Below are 16782 nucleotides of genomic sequence, written 5' to 3' on the forward strand. Positions count from 1 at the left end.
CTATTTGCACACTGTCCATAGATAATAAATACGATCTTTGCATCTGTTTCCACAAATGATGATGAAGTGCAATCCTCAAGGGGGGTGAATGTGCTCAGGGAGCCAACCAGGCATTATACTGGCACTAGAGGCAAAGTCCGGTGCTCCCAGGAATGCGCCAGGCGCTGGGATGCACACCTGGATTGTGGCCTTCGTGGGTGCTGGCCACACGGCAAGAGCATCAATCATGGTTCTGACACCCTCCTGGCCCTGCTTCCCACTCGATCTGAAGGCCCAGTGTGGTGTGGTGCTTAAAGAGCGGCAGATTCCAATCTCAGGAGCTGGATTTGATGCCTCCTCCGTATGCAGCCAGCTGGGTTGCCAACGTCCAGGGGAGCCGAGAAAAAGAGTCAATCATTGGCTGTGCAATAAAGTCTATTTTCAGTAATGCCAATTGTGAATGTGTTTCTTGGTTTTCACTTTGTGGGATCCACAGACGTTTTTTTTTTTAACCTCATGGGGTGGCGGGAGATCCTCAGGAATTACAACTGGTCTCCAGGCAGCAGTCCCCATGGAGAAAACAGGTGCAGCTGAGTGTGATCCCCCCTAGATGCAGAGGATGGGGAAAAGCACTCAGCCTGCAGCTGCTAAACTGTGGCCTGGTGTATGTCCTGCCAGGGGATTTCACACACGCAAACATGCATGTCATCTCAAAGTGCTCACCTCCAGAGTATAAGATCAGCTCTGCAGGGGATAAGGGCCCTCCTTTTATTAACAGGCTGTGGAGGGGAGACTGTGAGGCTTTGCTCCATCTTGAGGCCCCAGCTCCAAACCTCCAGGAATATTCCTACCCCAGGGGTTGCTAACCTCCAGGTGGGGCCTGGAGATCTCTGGGAATTAGAGTTGCTGTATGATCTGAACTTTCCTGGGGGATGGGCTAGAAATAGAGATCCATTATTAAACACAAACATGTACTGATGGAAGATTCTGATATCTATCTATCTATCTACAGATGTTTTTATATGTCTGTTGTGAACCGCCATGAGCCAGCTTGCAGGGAGTGGCAGTATATACCTCAAATTATAAATAACATCATACAATAAATAAGCTAAGACAATGATAAAATACAGAATTAGGTCAATTATAATAAATACAAGGATTTCTTAGAGATTGACATGTACAAAACAATTCCTTTACTTTTTTTCAGTAACAACATAAAGAAGGCGACTTTAATTGTTATATATGAATTTGTTTTTGCCAGTAAGACACTAATACAATCTCCACTGTTCTGATAGAGTGCAGGATGGCCTTTTATAACCCAGTGTAGGTAGGATCACAGAGTGGGCTGTGAAAGAGGTAATGTGTTCAATCTCTTATGTGATAGGAAGCACAAGGACAGAGACTGTCATCTGAGGGGATCTTTATTATATCCATCCTGTAAATGTAAATAGGTGGAGGGCATTGTTTGAAAAGAGGCAATCGTAAATGCTCTCCTTAAGGGGATCAAAGAGATCTCCTAGGTGCTTTTGAGTTTTGACTGTATTAAAGTGAATACCATATACAAAATCTGGAGTTTAGAACACAGTAGATGTCATGGCTCACCTCCTTTTCAACGACCCATTTATGGATTATTTGGAGGTCCCAGGTTTTAAGGGCCTCTAAGGGGGATAAAGTATACAGTTGCAAGACTGAGCTTGACCCAATAGTTGTCCTTTGCCTAAAAGGGGTGTCCTATGTAGCCAGCTGGGTTTCAGATGCATTTCCCAGTCTGATATTAAAACCCAAGAGCCTTAGATGGGTCCTCGTAGAGACAGGAAACCCTGGTTCTTAAATGAGCTGCTGGACTGAACTGAGCAAGTCCTGAGATTTTCCTAAGAAAGGTGCTTTGGATAACATCCAACTGAGCTGGAATATTTTGATTCCACTCCTAGATCTCCACCCCATACAATGGCTGGGGAATTCCCTAAAAAGGCATTCATTGCTGAGACCCCATCCGGAGTAGGAAAACTTCAGGATGGTACCAGTTGCTCAGCGGGTAGAAATTAAAGTAGGGTTTTAATGTTCCTGCCAGGAAACGGAGGCCTGAAAGGTGGTGCCTAGATGTTTAAAAACCTTTGTAGTTATTGATTGACCAGCCAAATGTGCTTTGGGAACCCACTATTTTAGTTTCATTGCAGTTGACCTTTACAACCTCATTTTACAGGAATCTGCTAACGTAGCCAGCATCTTATTCAGGGTTGTTTTTGGGAGGGATATGGTGGCCATGTCATCCACATAAACAGGAAAGGGGAACAAATCCTTGCCCCTCCCCTAACTCTCTCCCCCTCTCCCTCAGTGTCTGGCCGGCAGCCTCTGGTTGGTCACCCTTTCTGCCCATCCTCAGGACCTCTGCTTTCATCAGCACCGGCTTTTCCCAGGCTCCTTCCTGCCTCTGCCCCATTGCTGCAGGGTTGCCATGGGGAAGGCCAGAGACAGCCTGGCATCACAATCCGTCCATTGGGACATCCCGGCTCCCAGCAGCGGTGAGGGCAAACCAGTGGTTTCTGCTGGACTAGCAGCACGGTTTTGCAAGGTTAGTATGTACGGTCTTGAGCTGCTTCAAGAGACCTCCCCACCTCTAGGCTTATCTATTGGGTTCGGAAACACCTTCTCCCTCTCCTTCTGTCTGAGCAGCCAGCCTTCAAGGGAAGCCTCCCCAGGATGCTTCTGGGTCAGCCCCATGGACATGATACTGTGGGAAGGAACTTCAGCCTCAGCACAAGTCCCAACTTGGAAACAGGCTGGGGGGAGGGGAGAGCAAAGACTGCAATGGGGAACCCCCCTTTATGCTCCACTCTCATGTTCTGGTTGGGGAACCAGGTTGGGTTCTCACAGTCTTTCAGAACCTGATTCAGGCTGCTAAGGGCTTTGTTGTGGAAAGTTGCCTCTCCTCGTGAGCAAACTGCTCAAAGGATTGATAGCCCCGTGTTTTGCTCTCCACCCTGGTGTTTCAGCACACCCTATTTCCAAGTCTGACTGAGCTCTGCTCCTCGGAGTAAGGAGGGGCTCGACCAGGGACCCCCACAGGAGAGGAGGTAACATGAAGTAACATGATTTTCAAGCTGGCAATGGCAAATAACAGTTTATAGTGGTATAAATTGTTATTTGCCATCTCCACCTTGGAAATCATTTCATTTGCTCATGAACTAAGCTGATGACCACCTGGGGGAGCCTTTCTTTGTTCTGAAGAGACAAAGGTTAAAGAGGCACTTTTGGCAATTAGCTCGGTCCATTTCTTCCTGATGGCTCCACTAACCACTTGACTAACCTTTAGGTCTCCAGGGGTAAGAATTCTTCCTCCTGGATGCTGTCAGGAGCCTCAGCCAAAGATTTGTAACCAGCACGTCTCAGGTAGCTTGAGTCAAAGTCATCAGCTCTTGTAGTCTGTTACTGGCTGGAGAGAAAGCATAATTGTCCTTCTTATCTTTATTTCTAGTGGCTGTTCCTTAGGACAATAAGCAGGCTCTCCGCCAGGCATTGCCAGGAGATGTTTTGGGACTCAGGGGAGCAAGGGCAATATTTATTTATTTTTTAATTGCATTTTTATTCCGCTCTCCCATTTGGCCCAGGGTGCTTTGCAACACAGGTTCATGACATATACATGCTGAAGTGTACGCATTGTAATGCACTCCAGAATCAGACTCAGTGAACTGTTTCAGCATCCATAAATATATAACCAGTAACAGTTCAACATTTATCTGTGACCAACACAACACTCAGCATTCAGCCATGAACTTTAGAATTATTTGACGTCGTGCTTGACTATAACCCAACAGGCTCATTGGACCCAGGATTGCCTTGCAAAATATTCTGTGGGCTCATCAGGTAGCAGCATGTTCTGCAGGACCCTGAGGGTGTTATCCACTCAGTGGCCCCCAGCAAGGCTTTGCGGAAGAGCTCCGTTTTGCGGAACTGCGGTAGATCCTCCTATTGGGGGCACGACTGAAAACGTCCTGCCCTGGTTGAGTTCAGAGGTGCTTCCTTGGGGCCAGGGATCAGCAGTCAGTGGGAAACGGCTGAGCCTGCTGCTCCTTATGGGTATAAGCAGACAGACAGTATTGAGGTGAAGAACAAGGAAGGTTTGGAGAGAGACTTTTGACCAGAGGCGGGTGCATGATTCTGGAGCTTTAGAAAAGTCAATCCTTCTCCCCTTAAATCCACGCTTTCTCCCGAGATGCAGAAACTATAAATCCAAGTATATAAACTATTGAGTTTACTTATTTCTATAGGGATTTATACCCCTCCCCTCCCAGCAAGCTGGCATTGGGAAACTGACATCTTTTCCCTCTTAATAAAACAGTAAGGGGTGTTGGGGTGGGCTCAGTCCGTGATGAGGAAGGGCAACAATTGGTCCCATGGCCCTGGACTGGCAAGCGGAGAGGCCAATCAGAAGGCGCTTCGCGCCTTCCGATTGGCCCCTCACGAGGACAGACCAAAATTCCATCCAGCCAGGGGCAATCTGTAGAAATGGCTGCCAGTCTGCTCCTGACCACCGCAGGGAGGAGGTCAGTAGGGCTGCCAAAGGGGGATGAGAACACAGGCTGAGCCAGCCCTTTTCGCCCCAAGGCTGTCCTAACTGTCATGTCCAACTGCAAATTGCCTCAGAACCCTGACAGAGCTGGCAGGAGGCTGCAGAGTGCTCCCCCTCCCCCCCCTCCCTTCAGGCCTGCTGCGAAGGAGCCTCTGACAGGCCCTGACTGAGGGGAGGGAGGCCTTTCCAAGAGCAACGCAGGGGAGCCTGAGGGCCTTCCTTTTGAGGGGGGGGGGCTTTCCCCTTCTGCCAAACAGTTGCCTGACAGGGAGGCCACAGAAAAGCCCCTTCTCACTTAAAATGCTGCTCTGGCTGGGGGTTAGAGACAGCCAAGCCATGTGTCTTTCTTCTTTGCAACTCTATGCAGGTTTGAGGCCACTGCACAGCATTATTCTGCAGATGAAACTGGGTTTTTTGTCTCCTGTTTCATCTGCACAACAACCCTGTGCAGTAGGTCTCAATTCAACAACAACCTGTGTGGGAGGCCTTAATTGTTTCTTCTCTATCACAACCCTCTCCAAAGTAGCCCTTTCTGCCTGGGAAGCTGATCTTTATACTCTGCAGGTGAGCTGTAATTCCAGGAGCTCTCCAGGCCCCACCTGGAGATTAGCTACCCCTGGGTTGGAAATATTCCTGGCGGTTTGGAGGTGGGACTTCAAAATCGTACAATGCCTCAGAGTCCAGCCTTCAAAGGAGCCATTTTTGCCTGCAGTTGGGAGGGAGTGGTGCAGGTGTGTCCCTCCTGGGCTATGGGCTATGGCCAGGCCTTACCAGCAACTGTTTGTATTCTGGGGTGCAGACAGGCAGACCAGCATCAGTCCTGTGAGTCTGGAAAGTGCAGGAAGATCTAAATAAATACTTACAGCCTGAAACTGTAAATAGTGAGAGGAAGGGAAGATGATTGGAAAATGCTTTGAGACACCTGAGACCTGTTGGGTCACTGCAGCCCATTCCCAGTTCTCTCAGACCTCTCACAACCCCACATACCTCACAGGTTGACTATTGTGGAGAGACGAATGGAAAAGGTGTTTGTGAACCGCTTTGAGACTCCTTTGGGTAGTAAGCAATAGGGTACAAAAATCCGTTCTTCTAAGGAGCAACCATGAAAGAAGCAAGTGGGCACATAACTTTTTACCAACAGTGAAAACATGGGAGACAGAAGGAACAGGGTGGCCTGCTGTGTACTGTGACTACCCCATGTGTATTAGGGCAGAGGGGCATTTCGGTGTCTGTGGCCTAATTCACACAAGAAGGGAAATGACGCAGAACTGGGGGGGAATTGGTTGCCATGTAATCTTCCCGTAAGAAGAGTCTCCAGTCTGATTTTCCCTTCACATATCTGAAGACATGGCTCTGGAAAGCTCAACTGTGACCACTATGCCACAATTCCCAATGGTCAGTCCTCTCCCACACTGAACGAACATTCCACACCACAGGTTCTTGACACCCATATCTCCACACCCATGCCCTCATTTGCCACCATGCCACCACAACCTCCCACACAACACACACATTCAACCCCATGCCCTTACAGACTGGACAACTCCTCCCTTTCCTCTTCCCACTGCCAAGCTCTAGTGCCCGTTGTATTCTTGGATACAACGGGCTTTGCCCCTAGTAACACTATATGTAGCTTCATCCATAAACAGGCTTTTAATTTCCTATTTCGGGGAGGGGGGCACAGCCGTATAGAGAAGGGGTAGTCAAACTGTGGTCCTCCAGATGTCCATGGAATACAATCCCCATGAGTCCCTGTAAGCAAACACTGGCAGGGGATCATGGGAATTGTAGCCCCTGGACATCTGGAGGACCACAGCTTGATTACCCCTGGTATAGAGGGAGCACCTCAATGTTTCCAGACATGACCTTCGTTGGCCCCAAGCAAATGCCAGGGGGAGGAGCCTGAGACTTATTCTGGGCATAAAGCCATTCGGTCCTGCGTTGCCCTTCTCGGGCTGGAAACCGTAAGCTGGCTAGAACAGTGGGGGAAAGGCATTTCTGCAGATTTACAGAAAAGCCTAAGATGAAACTCTCATGCCGGCTGAGTTGGAATCCGCTGCACTGCCGAAGGATTCAGTATGGGATTGGAGGGGAAAGATGTGGGCCTCCTCCAATGGGGTTTTTGGAAGGGAATTTCGTGGATGTATTAATTATGAGAAAGGGGTAAGCAGGTTGACGAAGCGGGAGACCTGTCGGGGGTTGGGTGCTGAATCTGGCCGTACTTGGTGGTCTGAATGGAGGCGGGGCTGGGGAGCGGCCTACGAAACAGCGGCAGGCCCTTTGAGCCACAGGGAGCGGAGAGTGGCAGGCAGGATATGGGCATGGCTCAGCATCTTGTGATGCAGGTTACCCTGAGTGCCTGTGTTTGTGTGCGTGTGACAGAGAGAGAGAGAGATAGAGAAATTGAGAGAGAGAGATGTCTGGAAGGCTGCAAGACCTCTTCATACAGGGATCACCTGCCCCCCGGCATGGAGCACCTGGCCGCCTTCCCCCAATTGAAAACACCAAGGGTAAGAGCCTCCAGCCACCAGGAAACACAAGGAAGCCCTTGCGGCTGCTGACCTTGGAAGTCAGCACTGGGGAGTGAACCTTTGGAGAACACCTGCCCCCCCCCTCAAGGAACAGGCTGGCTTAGCTTGACCTGCTTTGAGCAGATGGCTATCAGCAGCCAAGGACCCAGAAGACCTGTCTGTAGAGATCCCCTCTTGAGGGTCCACCCAGGAAAGGCACCAGCAGTTCACCCTGCAGAACAGAAGGGAGAGTTAGGGGGAGAGCGCAGAGTGCCCCTCGGGAAGCACCAAAGGCCTCTTTCCCCCACACGGCACGCAAGGAACCAAGGAGACGGTGGGGCGCAATGCATGGCGCCTGAATCCTGAGCAAGAAAATGGGACCAGAGCACAGCCTCCCTCAGAAGCCTTACCTCGGCCTGAGGTCCTCCTGCTGCCCCAGAGGGGCTTAGCGATAGGAGCAGACGTTGACAAGGCCCCCGTGTGAACGGCGGGTCCATGGAGAGGGTTAAGGCCATGTGGGGATCCCCTGTCCGCTGACTGTGGCTTCTTGGGAGAACCACGGGATGTGCCAAGGGGAAGAGCCCCCGGAAGAGCTAGGAAGGCCCAGAATCCCCTGCCCGCCCCGTTCATTTTGCTCTTCTCGCCTTTAATTTCCAGAGGCGGCCAGGAAGAAAGACCGAGCGCGGCTGGAGGAGCCGGTCGGGGGCTGCATTAGACTGGTGGATCTTCTGGCCTGTCTTCCACCTACCTTACCACGGCCAGTGGACAGGGAGGGATGCAGCAGGGGGAAGCTGCGACCGATACTACGGTCGGGGGCTAAGAAGCCAGGCCCTGGCTCGATGAAGCGGGTACGCCTTGTGCTGCCTGACGGAGAGTCAGGGCCACCCGCCTCCCTGTCCGCCCCAGCAGCAGCCCCCCAGCTATTTCCCCCTGTGGAAGACACTGCCCTGGTGTCACGGGGACACCAGGGCTTCAGGGGGAAGAGCCGCTCCCTCCAGCCGCGCCAAGGAGCTCCATTGCCGGCGTGGAGGAGGTGTTAGGTGGAGGAGGTGAGTATGATCAACCGGGAGAGGAGACGGAGGGGAGGGGGCAGGGTAGGCTTCTCTGAGCATTGGAAGGGCTGGGGGGGGGGGCAGTGGGGGCATCACCCCGTCCTTCTGGTCGGGGGACAGTCAGGCTGCCAGCAAGAAAGCAGGAGCGAGGAGGGTGGTGGGTGGTTGGGTGGAAGGAGGGGATTTGGAGAGTCCATTGAGGTCTTGCCGGGAGGGAGAGATGTAAATGGAAGGAACCAAGCAGGAGAGGGAGGAAGAGGAAGGCTGGGGAGGAAGAGCCGGGAGAAGCCTAGAGGTGTTGGGAGAGAGAGCAGTTTGACCTGCCACAGAGGCCACAAGCAGGAAATAACGCAAGGAGGGCTTGTCTCATTCTTGCTTGGATCCCTTAAGAGTGAAACATGACATTCACTTCCCAGTATTGCTGGGTAATAGTTTTGTGGCTACAGTGGTCCTTTCAGGGCCTCCTTCTCAAGGCAGCTTTACATTTTGCTGGATCTTCGCCTGGGAGTTTGGTTGTCTGTGGCCCTTTCCCCAGTCTGGTTTGAGCCCCATGCATGGCATCTTAGAGGGCTCCTTGACACAAGAACCATGGTAGATGGGCCCGGTGGGAAGGAAGTGCAGTTATGGGTTGTCAATTCAGACACTGGGACAGTTTCCAATTATGGCTTCCCAGCCGCTTCCCAAGCGTTGTGTCTGTCGTGCAAAGCCGTAGCTAATCTTCCTGTTCTCCATGGCTTTGCCTCATGGCTCGGTCCAGCCAGGGTCGGTGTGGTCCCTCTCTCTTAGCTCTGCTCAGCTCTGAGCCACTCTTCTTTTTCCAACAGGGATAAAATAACATCATTCCCGGCATAGAAACATCAGTCCTGTTGGCCTTCCAAACTCCCACCTCAGGGCAGTGAAGGGCCTGTCCTTGTTCATTGGCTTTTGCCCCTCCCACGGCTGTAATGGTAGGTATTGTTGTAGGACCCCAAAAGGGCATCTGGAGCCAAGGTGGAGAGCCACACAAGGTAAGAGATGTGGTGTGAGAGGCCCCTTTTGATCATGCTGAGATGTCCTGTCACTCATGGGACTCCAGTGGCCATGCAGGTCAGGAGCTTAGCGGAGAGAGACCAAATTCCTCCCACTGAGATTGTGGCATTAATGGGGACTGCCAAGAGCAGCAGTGAGCACCTGCAAAATGCTGCAGACAGGGAGAGCGGCAGATCTTGGCCTCCTTCCGACTTAGAGGGCAGGTAAGGAAGGCAGCTTGGCAAGAGGGAACCCGCTGAGGTGAGCAAAGGTTGCCAGGAGATTGAGATCTCTGCATTGTCCAGTTTGATTCACCCGCAGCACCTTTGGGCCTAGCAGAGACTTTCCTGCAGAGTCTGTCTGCCGATTCTCGGTCCAGCTTGAGGGCTGTGACTAGGAAGAGGAGCATTATCTGGTCTGGGATATGTTTTTGCCACAGCATCTTTATCCCCACGGGGTTTTTGACAATACTGTTTTTATGTCTGTCTTAAGGGGTTTTATTGGGCTTTTATCCAGACATTGTAACCCGCCTCAAGCCTTTGGGGAGAGGCGGCAATAAATTGGAATAATAAATAGGGTTAGGAAACCAAAGTTTGAGCTACAAAGACAATTTTAAAATTCAAATATATTTTGCAATAAAGCACGAAAGTGGCAGTTTGGTGTATTGGTTATGAGTGCGGACTTCTAATCTGGCACACCGGGTTTTATTCTGCACTCCCCTACATGTAGCCAGCTGGGTAACCCTGGGCTCACCACAGCACTGATAAAACTGTTCTGACCGAGCAGAGATATCAGGGCTCTCTCAGCCTCACAGGGTGTCCGTTGTGTGGAGAGGAAACGGAAGGTGACCCTTAAGCTGCTTTGAGCCTCCTTCGGGTAGAGAAAAGCAGCATATAAAAACCCACTCTTCTTCTTCTTCTTCTTCAAAATTCAAAGCATCAACAATTCACAATTGTTGACTGTATCACATTTCACAACAAAAGGGTCTTTCTCAGTCGTCTAGTTATTGTAAAATGCACTAATACATAAAATTTGGGGGCTTGCTGGCTGGCACAAAAGGCCCTGAAAAAAATGTTTTCAAAAGCTATTAGATGGAGCATTTATGATAATTGTCTGATATATTTATTTATTTTTAACTAAAGAAGTAAAAGTGGCGGTAACATACTGTATGGTTCTGCTCCGACTAATCTACATAATCCATGTAGCTCAAGCTTTGGGGTCATAAGTTGCCTAGTTAGGTTGGGATTCGTTTCCCTTTGGGGCCAGAGCCCACAGAGGCCAGTGGAGAGCCAGAGGGTGTCCTTCCTCTCCCGCGACTGCTCTTCGTGGCCCTCTCTCCAGCCATTGGGGCTGCCTCAGGCTGCTGCCTTCAGCCCAGTGCTGGAAGTTCCCGACAAGCCGCTGACGGGGCAGATATGGGAAGGGGGCATCTCCGGGGAATAAGGAGCCCGTCTCTTATTGGATCAAAGAAAAGCCACTCAGGGTGGGCTGCAGACATCAAAGTCCAAGGAAGGCAGAAATCGATGTCAAAGGTTGATGAAGAGGGGGTGCAAATTTTTAAAACTTTATTAAAGATAAAAAAGAAAGAAAAAACCATGATGAATATCCAAATCACCAAGCAGGAGCGATGAGAAGCCAGACTCCAGAAAGCAAGGAAAGGCTTCTTTTCAAAACTTGGAAGCCATCGGTTGCCAGTCTACCCAGCCAAACCCAAACAGCAGCTGTCTGAGGTTCCCTCATCTGGAATGGGGCCTTTTTACCCTCTGACTCTTCTACTTGCTCTGGCCGGAACTGCAGATGGATGCAATGCGGACTCTCTTTCTCACCTTCCCATAATTTCAATATTCAACAGATCTTTGCAGTTTCTGGCCAAAACAAGGATCAGATTCCGAACTGTTGTCCCCATAAGAAACGGTTAAGATGTCAAACCGAGAGGAAATACAACTTGAAGAATCTCTCTCCCAGTTCAAAAAAACATGCCCAGCCTGCAAGCGGCCAGAATGATTATCGCTAAACTTGATGCGCTAATCTAAGGCGACAACCACAGCAACCCCCACTGTGATGCAAGTGTGTAGCTGCAATAGATCAGCCAGGATCACACACGCACAAGTGTGTAAATTTCTGCAGCATGACACAAGGTCTGGTTCTTCTCATTGGCATGCAGACTACACACTCCACAATTCCTAGAGAGCCAGTTTGGTGTAGTGGTTAGGAGTGCGGACTTCTAATCTGGCATGCCGGGTTCGATTCTGCGCTCCCCCACATGCAGCCAGCTGGTTGACTTTGGACTCGCCACAGCACTGATAAAACTGTTCTGACCGAGCAGTGATATCAGGGCTCTCTCAGCCTCACCCACCTCACAGGGTGTCTGTTGTGGGGAGAGGAAGGGGAAGGCGACTGTAAGCCGCTTTGAGCCTCCTTCGGGTAGGGAAAAGCGGCATATAAGAACCAACTCTTCTTCTTCTTCTTCTTCTAGGAGGAAAAGTGTGGGGGAAAGAAAGTTGTGGAGGGAATGCTGTCAAGCGCCAAAAGAACTCACAACAAAACTTCTATAATAAGAAAGCTTTAATGTAAGTTTAGTCACTATAACTCAGGAAGTCAAATCTACCCCACAAAGAATGGCAAGCCCTTTTCAATCCCATTCTCCCGCCCAAAACTTGAATGTTCCCACGGGGAGGGGTGCCCTCTTCCCCAGGTGCCGTCCCAGGCAGAGGTGCTACAATTCGCATGTCCTTGGACTGGCCGGCGCCTAGTGACAAGATACAATGTTGCTGTTACAAAATGCAGAGCGAGCGGGCAGGGATCAAAGCACAAACAATTCAGAGCGGGCACTACAAAGCATGATAACATGGGGACAGAGAATAGGCTTGGGTTACATGGAAATCCAGGAAACAGAATAGTGGAATACAGACAAGATGGGGTAACCCCTGTTCATAGACAATTCATGGCAGAGAGCAGGCACTGATCCTGACAAATACACGGCATGTGAAGTAAAAGCCTACTGACTTGACTTCAGTGTAAATCGAAATGAAGGCATAATAATTCTTTAGGTTGAAGCTTTCACCATCCACACTCATTCAAAGTGTTTAAATGAGGCAAGTCACAGCAAGAGATGAGGTATACCTGAAATTGAAACGAAGTTAGTTGGGTGCAGTGGTTAGGAGTGTGGACTTCTAATCTGGCGAGCCGGGTTTGATTCCCCTCTCCTCCTCCACATGCAGCCTGCTGGGTGACCTTGGTCTCCCCACAGCACTGAGAAAGCTGTTTTTACTGAGCAGTAACATCAGGGCTCTCTCAACCTCACCTCCCTCACAGGGTGTCTGTTGTGGGGAGAGGAAAGGGAAGTCGAGTGTAAGCCACTTTGAGACTCCTTCGGTAAGAGAAAAGCTGCATATAAGAACCACCTCTTCTTCTTCAGTAATATCAGGGGTATCTCAGCCTCACCTCCCTCACAGGGTGTGTGTTTTGGGGAGAGGAAAGGGGAGGCAATTATAAGCCACTTTGAGACTCCTTTGGGGAGAGAAAAGCAGTATATAAGAACCAATTCTTCTTCTTGTAATATCAGGGGTATCTCAGCCTCACCTCCCTCACAGGGTGTGTGTTTTGGGGAGAGGAAAGGGAAGGCAATTATAAGCCACTTTGAGACTCCTTTGGGGAGAGAAAAGCAGTATATAAGAACCAATTCTTCTAGCTTCACGGCAGACATTGATATTCAATGGCAAAAGTATTGGTGAATAAAAAGAGTCATTTGCACTTGCAGGAGCCAAGAACTCAATCCACTGGAAGGTCATCTTCATCAAAACAATTTAATGTGCCTGAAACATCAGGAGAACTTACGGATGGATTGTCCCCAATGAGCTTTGCAGGTTCCTTCATTCCCAAGAGAATGTCCTCTCCCTTCGTTCTTTTTGAAAATTTTATGATGGTGCTTCACGACATTTTAAGAGATGTTTTGTTCTCAACCACGCCTGTCTTAGTTTGGGATTAATTAATATCAGGACAACAGCATGGCCAGCTGGATACAGACCACTGACATTGTAAATATATATAGATGTCCAAGAAAGATCATTGCTTTCCCAAGACAGCATTAACTGTAAAATCCTGGCTACAAAACTGAAGAGATACAAAACAGCAAAGGAAGCCAGAGCTTGGATGGCCCTTAGATGAGCGCTGCTGTTGAGATCCCGGACGGCGATTCCATCGTGTTGCAAATGTCTCGTGTGCTTCCACAGTGAGATGATCAACAAGATGGTGGAGGACAAACATACCACAGAAGGGAGCACATTTGGAACAATCCCTGAAAAGGCAAGCTCTGTAAAAGAGCAAATCTTTTCCTCTTCTGAATCACGGCTATTGTTTAAAAGTGCTTTGAAGGGATCACAGGTGCCTGAGCCATTGAGGGAATATGCAAAGACGATAACAACCGTAACCGCAGAGGAAACCACCGTGCCGAGAAGCAGCCAAGGGACCAACCGAGAGAAACATTGCTTCACTTGGCGGAAAAGCGGGTGGGAGAAGATGGCGATCTTTATTAAGTACCAAACGCTGAGACAGGCGGCAAACCAAAGATTGACGTTGTCTGTAAAGAACCACATGATCATCACCGTTGAATTCACCTTTTCCAATATATAGGTGTGCAAGAAAAAGGAAAGCATGGTCACATGCAGGATTACCACTGCCTGCCACAGGAGTCTGGACGAGGCGAGACAGACCAGGATCAGGTCAATGCGGGAGAGCTTCCTGCTTCTGAACCAGTCAGTGCAGCAGACGAGGACAATAAATCCATTTGCCACCGTCCCAACGAGGGTTTCCATCACGAGAAGCACAAAGCCAGTTATTAACGACAAGGTGGCCATCTTTCTGAGCACAAAAAAGGAGCGTTTCTTCTGCCGTGAGACTCACAGTTTCCGTCACCTGCATACTGTGCAACTTTGGGGCCCTCCTTTTATTAACAGGAAGACAACCGGGAGGGAGGAGCTATTTCCAAGTGCGGCTCGGTTAAGATGCAAATCTCCCTGGAAAAGATCACGTTACTCATACTGCGCCCTCTTCTAGGATGTCCTATTTGCACCTTGTCCATAGATAATAAATACGATCTTTGCATCTGTTTCCACAAGTGATGATGAATTGACCTGGTGGGATTTGTTGGTTCAAAAGACTGATCTCTCCTGCAGTCCTCAAGGGGGGGGGGTGAATGTGCTCAGGGAGCCAACCAGGCGTTATACTGGCACTAGAGGCAAAGCCCGGTGCTCCCAGGAATGCGCCAGGCGCTGGGATGCACACCTGGATTGTGGCCTTCGTGGGTGCTGGCCACACGGCAAGAGCATCAATCATGGTTCTGACACCCTCCTGGCCCTGCTTCCCACTCGATCTGAAGGCCCAGTGTGGTGTGGTGCTTAAAGAGCGGCAGACTCCAATCTCAGGAGCTGGATTTGATGCCTCCTCCGTATGCAGCCAGCTGGGTTGCCAACGTCCAGGGGAGCCGAGAAAAAGAGTCAATCATTGGCTGTGCAATAAAGTCTATTTTCAGTAATGCCAATTGTGAATGTGTTTCTTGGTTTTCACTTTGTGGGATCCACAGATGTTTTTTTTTTTAACCTCATGGGGAGGCGGGAGATCCTCAGGAATTACAACTGGTCTCCAGGCAGCCGTCCCCATGGAGAAAACAGGTGCAGCTGAGTGTGATCCCCCCTAGATGCAGAGAGGGTGGGGAAAAGCACTCAGCCTGCAGCTGCTAAACTGTGGCCTGGTGTAGGTCCTGCCAGGGGGATTTCCACACACGCAAACATGCATGTCATCTCAAAGTGCTCACCTCCAGAGCATAAGATCAGCTCTGCGGGGGAAAAGGGCTGCTGTGGAGGGGAGACTGGGAGGCTTTGCGCCCTCTTGAGGCCCCAGCTCCAAACCTCCAGGAATATTCCTACCCCAGGGGTTGCTAACCTCCAGGTGGGGCCTGGAGATCTCTGGGAATTAGAGTTGCTGTATGATCTGAACTTTCCTGGGGGATGGGCTAGAAATAGAGATCCATTATTAAACACAAACATGTACTGATGGAAGATTCTGATATCTATCTATCTATCTACAGATGTTTTTATATGTCTGTTGTGAACCGCCATGAGCCAGCTTGCAGGGAGTGGCAGTATATACCTCAAATTATAAATAACATCATACAATAAATAAGCTAAGACCATGATAAAATACAGAATTAGGTCAATTATAATAAATACAAGGATTTCTGCTTTACAGATTGACATGTACAAAACGATTCCTTTACTTTTTTCAGTAACAACATAAAGAAGGCGACTTTAATTGTTATATATGAATTTGTTTTTGCCAGTAAGACACTAATACAATCTTTACTGTTCTGATAGAGTGCAGGATGGCCTTTTATAACCCAGTGTAGGTAGGATCACCCAGTGGGCTGTGAAAGAGGTAATGTGTTCAATCTCTGATGTGATAGGAAGCACAAGGACAGAGACTGTCATCTGAGGGGATCTTTATTATATCCATCCTGTAAATGTAAATAGGTGGAGGGCATTGTTTGAAAAGAGGCAATCGTAAATGCTCTCCTTAAGGGGATCAAAGAGATCTCCTAGGTGCTTTTGAGTTTTGACTGTATTAAAGTGAATTGTTGTTGTTATGTGCGAAGTCGTGTCCGACCAATCGCGACCCCATGGACAATGATCCTCCAGGCCTTCCTGTCCTCTACCATTCCCTGGAGTCCATTTAAGTTTGCACCTACTGCTTCAGTGACTCCATCCAGCCACCTCATTCTCTGTCGTCCCCTTCTTCTTTTGCCCTCGATCGCTCCCAGCATTCGGCTCTTCTCCAGGGAGTCCTTCCTTCTCATGAGGTGGCCAAAATATTTGAGTTTCATCTTCAGGATCTGGCCTTCTAAAGAGCAGTCATGGCTGATCTCCTCTAGGACTGACCGGTTTGTTCGCCTTGCAGTCCAAGGGACTCGCAAGAGTCTTCTCCAGCACCAGAGTTCAAAAGCCTCAATTCTTTGACGCTCAGCCTTCCTTATGGTCCAACTTTTGCAGCTATACATTGCAACTGGGAAGACCATAGCCTTGACTAAACGCACTTTTGTTGGCAAGGTGATGTCTCTGCTTTTTAGGATGCTGTCTAGATTTGCCATAGCTTTCCTCACCAGGAGCAAGCGTCTTTTAATTTCTTTGCTGCAGTCCCCACCTGCAGTGATCTTGGAGCCCAGGAAAATAAAATCTGTCACTATCTCCATTTCTTCCCCTTCTATTTGCCAGGAATTGAGAGGGCCGGATGCCATGATCTTTGTTTTCTTGATGTTGAGTTTCAAGCCAACTTTTGCACTCTCCTCCTTCACCCGCATCAACAGGCTCTTTAGTTCCTCTTCACTTTCTGCCATTAGAGTGGTATCATCTGCATATCTGAGGTTGTTGATATTTCTCCCTGCAATTTTGATCCCAATTTGTGACTCCTCTAATCCCGCATTTCTCATGATGTGCTCTGCATACAAGTTAAATAGGCAAGGCGACAGTATACAGCCTTGCCGAACTCCTTTCTCAATTTTGAACCAGTCAGTGATTCCATGTTCAGTTCTCACTGTTGCTTCTTGACCTGCATATAAATTTCTCAAGAGACAAATAAGATGCTCTGGTATTCCCATCTCTTTAAGAACTTG

The 16782-nt window shown here is 49.2% G+C and overlaps 1 long non-coding RNA gene across 2 annotated transcripts; it reads left to right on the plus strand.

Moving 5' to 3' along the window:
- The first annotated feature begins 2483 nt into the window (after positions 1 to 2483).
- On the plus strand, positions 2484 to 14632 carry LOC143841482 (uncharacterized). Of its 2 annotated transcripts, XR_013232699.1 has the most exons (5): positions 2484 to 2551; positions 6932 to 7059; positions 7717 to 8108; positions 8936 to 11689; positions 12880 to 14632. It is a non-coding gene; the product is annotated as an uncharacterized LOC143841482 (long non-coding RNA). The 2 variants fall into 2 exon arrangements; XR_013232698.1 differs by lacking the exon at positions 2484 to 2551 and having other exon boundaries at positions 6391 to 7059.
- The last annotated feature ends 2150 nt before the right edge of the window (positions 14633 to 16782 follow it).

This window comes from Paroedura picta, chromosome 7 (assembly GCF_049243985.1).
Source record: "Paroedura picta isolate Pp20150507F chromosome 7, Ppicta_v3.0, whole genome shotgun sequence".
NCBI classification, from domain to species: Eukaryota; Metazoa; Chordata; class Lepidosauria; order Squamata; family Gekkonidae; genus Paroedura; species Paroedura picta.